At 40.1% G+C, this 4,976-nt stretch overlaps 1 pseudogene; it reads left to right on the top strand.

Annotated features, from left to right (window-relative positions):
- Positions 1-4,184, top strand: part of LOC106943029 (structural maintenance of chromosomes flexible hinge domain-containing protein 1-like) — an 18,275-nt pseudogene extending 14,091 nt beyond the window's left edge.
- The last annotated feature ends 792 nt before the right edge of the window (positions 4,185-4,976 follow it).

The raw sequence follows: 4,976 nt of genomic DNA, 5'->3' as shown, positions 1-4,976 counted from the left end.
AAGGCTCTGAATCACTGCCTGTATGCCTCAGGCACCAGCTCATATGCCCCGAGTATGGCAGCTTTCAATCACAAGAGGGGAAAAACAGGGAAGCTTTAAGCTTCAGGGTCTTCAAAGCCAAAATAACAAAAAACACTCCCTTTTAGCTATAAAACAACCACTTTCTAGAGGAGAACTGAAAAAGGTACAGATCCTGAACTCCCAAGCTAACCACAAAACAGGAGAATACAGTGTACAACAAAAATGGCAGAGAACCCCTACCAGCATCAACTGTGAATAGAAACACTACTTTAGACACTTGATTCTTCACAANATCGGTGGCCGATCGATCGGCACACCTCTACTTAATATTGTAGATTTTTTTGACTCTACTCTTAACTCTTTGTAGATCCAAAATATTAACAGCTTACTCCGAGAAAAGACAACTGAAAAGAAAAGGATAGAGAGGACTCCCAGGAGAGTGTTCCCTCTGTCTAACCGCAGTGGACCAGATATCCTGGGGATGGTGATGGAGTCTTTTAAAAAATATATTTTTTTTTTATTCAGGAGCCAGGTGTCTAAATCATTTGATTCTTTGGTTGCAGGTGGGCCACCTTGCTCATATTAGTGATGATAACGCTGCCTGGGTCATCTCTTGGCACCTGGCTGGGAACATGGACTGCATCATCACCAAGACGACGGCAGAAGCTCAGAAGATCTTCCATAGTGAACGTGGCAGGCAGCAGGTCATGGCCCTCGACAACATTTATGTGAATCCAGGAAACAGGTAGAGCAACAGTTCTACTGTAGTTTAAAAGTTATCACAACCAGGTTCACATATCACTGATGAGTATCCACCCTGACTTTTCAGCATGGAAAAGTATGGAATCACTATAGGAAAAATGTAACAAATTATGGAGAACACATATTTTCCAGCCCCGGTTCTCTGTCCCATTGTGTCAGTTTTTGTCTGTTCATTTATCCATCCATATTCCCAATTTCATTCACTTTAATATCTATTCATCCAGTCATCTAGCAATCATTTTGCTCAATCCATTCATTTATCCCTTTTTGTTCACTGTCCAGCCATATATTTGTATGTTCAACTATCTGCCTATCGTTTTTTATTTCATCTGTTGGCCATTTGTCTATTCATCCTTTTATCTAACCCCACATTTCCTGTTTGTCCACCATCTTTTTGAAAATCCACCCATCTTTCCTCTGTCCATAACTGTACCATCGTTTCTGTATCCATCCATCTGTACCTGTTTTAGTAATGGGCCCAGACGACATAGAAACCTCGGCACATGCACTGATCATAGAAGACCAAACAAGACAAACCTGAGATTGTGGCTTAACATCTTTCCATCTCTTGTCACGAGAGGGTTGTTCAGATTTACACACAAAAACATTTTTGTGTGTAAGAACAAATTCTTTTGCCAGGACAGCTGCTTCTTGTAAAGTGGTAGCTTTTTGCTCATTCAGGTACAACACTGTACAATCTGAAAGGCAGTTTTTGAACTCCTCCAACAATGCCAACTCATGTAGTGATTTAAATCAGTAGCTTTGTTTGCCTGGCACCGTCTGTCAAATAGCATTCCTTATTCCCTTGCAAATTCAACCAATGTTTGTGCAATGGATTTTCTTAAGGCTCTGAATCGCTGCCTGTATGCCTCAGGCACCAGCTCATATGCCCCGAGGATGGCAGCTTTAACTTTGTCATACACAAGACTGTCTTCAATTATGAGCGCTGCACATACCTTCTGTGCCTCAACACTGGGATTTGTGGATTCAGTAAACAAGGGCTCAATCTGTGGAAGAGGGGCTGGTGGTTTATCCTCCTTTGGCCTCGCAGCAACAGGTGGTCTCTTCATTCCATCCTCAGCACAAACCTCAGGTTGATCAGCAGCGTCAGGAAAAGTGGTTTAATTTTTATCTACTACTAAAGACAAGAGATTTCTGTTCACTTTTGAGCAAAGACTTAGACACAGGAACACCATAGTATGAAGCAATTTTATATAAATTATCTTTTTTACAGATATCAAACTGTTGTACAGTAGAATTGCATAAAAACTCCCCGATACTAAACTGTGCCATGTTCAAAATAATCCCAGACGAGCCCCCACTTATGTTACAACCCATCCCCAAGACAACCAAGGGTAAATTCTGGCACTGGGTGTAACAGAAAATCAGTAATCAGTTGATATCAGTACCAAAAGTTTATTTTACAGTTCAGGTAAAACCTCAATCACAAGAGGGGAAAAACAAGGAAGCTTTAAGCTTCAGGGTCTTCAAAACCAAAATAACAAAAAAACACTCCCTTTTAGCCTGCTCACAGCAAGATCACTTAAGTCCCCACAAGCAACATTTAGCAGACAGACAAGAACACTGCAGATCAAGATCCAGGGAAAAAGGGGCCTGATATCTCTGGCATGGAGCTCTTTATGGAGTAGCTGACGAACTCCAACACATTTCACCTGTGGCAGCCAAGTAGAACTGAAACACAAAGAGAGAGAGTTCTCTCATGAAGAAAGCTCCTAGAGCAGTGTTTCTCAACCCTGGTCCTCACCCCCGCCCCGCGTCCTGCATGTTTTAGGTATTTCCCTTCTGCCACACACCTGAATTGTATCTGGGAGTGATTAACAAGCTTCTGCAGTACTTAAAGGTCATGCAATCATTTGAATCAGCTGTTCTGGAATAGAGGCACATCGAAAACATGCAGAGCAGGGGGGCAGTGAGGACCAGGGTTGAGAAACACTGTTCTAGAGGTCAGTGACTGTAACACTGTCCATTTCATAATCTTATTTAGCTCCAAAGCAGATAAAAACAACTTTCACTAACATTAAAATTGAAAGCACCCAGTAGAAATTTTGTACAAGTGGAGATATTTGCTTTAATCATGTTATTTGGCCTTGTTTAATTTCTTGCAGACCTCTACCTCATATAAAAAATGGCCTAGAACTGTTCAGTCCAGTTGGGAATCCGCTCTATGCGAGGAACTTGCTGATTTATACCACCGAAGAGGAGAGCTGTGAGCGCGGTGAGCTGGAATACGATAATTTCTCTTCTTTTTTCTTTTTTTTTTTTTATTGTTTTGTCCTCAGGTTTTTTGAGCTTCTGTAAATTTTTAAATGTTGTCCAGGTCCGACCCTCTACTGTAATAGTAAGGTTTTGGGTAAATAATTCCCCCTGGAATTCAAACTCGCACAGAAGATTCCTCCTCAGGAGCATCAGTCACTAGCTGCGTTTCCATTACAAATGTGTGCAAATCTTTGTCTAGATTTAACGTGTTTGGAAAAATTTTCAACGATTTTACAGAAGAGCAATGCCTTCAACATGTTCGAAAGGCACAGTTTTTAAGAACTGTGCGAAGCATTGAGAGCTCTGTGGAGTCACTTGCACATTGTCTGAAAAAAATTAAAACTACTAACCACAAAGACTACTTCCTGTCATCTTTGTGGTTTTTGCCTCTAGCAGCATATCACACGAGACTCGTGTAATACATTTGCTTTGAGGTTCTTTGCAATGCATCTATTTCGATATGACTGAAAATCACCTTATCGCATAGCAACAACTTTTTCATCAAAAAACATGAAATTTAATTTTGTAATTTCTACTTGCGCAAATATATGGTTAACTCAGCTGGAAATTGAAAATGAAATAAGACCTCATTTGTGGATTTTTTTTATTGTTTAATTTTAATCTAAAAAGCAGTTGGGTGTTTACCTCGTATGTGAAAGTTTTCCTCACGTTTCCTCTCCAGTGTTTAAAAACATCCTTGGTAACACTATTCTGATGGATGACATAGAGTCTGCCACCAATTACAGGAAGGCGGTGAGTGAATCTCTGACAGATGATGGTACCATGCTAACCTCCACACGGTTTCTTTACCCCCTAAATGACTTCCTGCTCACAGGTTATTGAGAAAGGGAACTATTGTCCCACCATATTGACCCTGGACGGGAACAGGCTCGGTGCCAGTGGCAACTTGGGGGGCGCACAGAACAAAGCACCACATAAGGACATAGTGAAGAAGTTTGGAGCCCCTCTACCTCAACGCTACTATGAACTGCAGCAGGAGATAGGTGACGGATCTTAAACTCCCTTCATGAACTTTTTTGTGACTGCACAGTCAGATTATGAGTATTATATTGTTGTTTTTGTTGTTGGATAGAGTTGCTCATTCAATATCGTTCAGCCTTGGAGAAGAAAGAAGACGCTGAAGATGAGCGTAAAAATACGATACTGACGCTTTCTGAAATTCAACAAGAAATGGATGAAACTAAGGCAGAGCTTCAGGAGATTGAAAGGCGGCTTGGTAAGATTTTACACAAGCACTCTATAAAATGGACCATGCTTTCCACAAACGTAGTGTTTCCTGTCTTCATACTTAGTAGAACTTTTCCACAACTTACCAGATGTAGTATTTTACCTGAAACCCTTCTGGAACTTGCCAGATAATTTTCTGTTTTTTTGTTTTTTTTTATCAAACCGTTGCGTTTTCTTTGATAGATCTATCTAAACACTTTCTTAAAGTTAACATGTAGTTTTGTAGACCAGGACCTTTTTTTGAAACTTAACAGGTTCTCTACTTAAACCTAAATGTACTTTTCTGGTGCACACAAGATACTTTCTCAAAACTCTCAGTGACCTTACCTTGTGCTATTCATGCAACTTAACAGCTACTTTCTGAAACTTTTAGGTACTTAGTAGGTATTTTATGGGGTTTCCATAAAACTTGCCAGGTGCTCTCTGGCAAGTTTCATGCCTCAGAGTACCTGGCAAGTTACTCTCTGCCAGGTAAGAAAGAGCTACTTTAATGGAGGTTAATTTAATGCAGATCTTATTCCTTTTATTTACTGGATATATTCAGAAACTGGGCTGTTGATGATGTGATTTTTAACTGGATACTTTTCTGGAATTTAGCAGGACATTTCTTGGTATTTAAAAGGTAGTTTTTGGATCTTTCTTACTTATTGAAGATAAGTAAGGAAAAA

This window comes from Poecilia latipinna, unplaced genomic scaffold (genome assembly GCF_001443285.1).
Source record: "Poecilia latipinna isolate Pla-1442-1.1 unplaced genomic scaffold, P_latipinna-1.0 Scaffold4798, whole genome shotgun sequence".
Lineage (NCBI taxonomy): Eukaryota > Metazoa > Chordata > Actinopteri > Cyprinodontiformes > Poeciliidae > Poecilia > Poecilia latipinna.
This window is presented reverse-complemented; position numbering and strand designations above follow the sequence as displayed.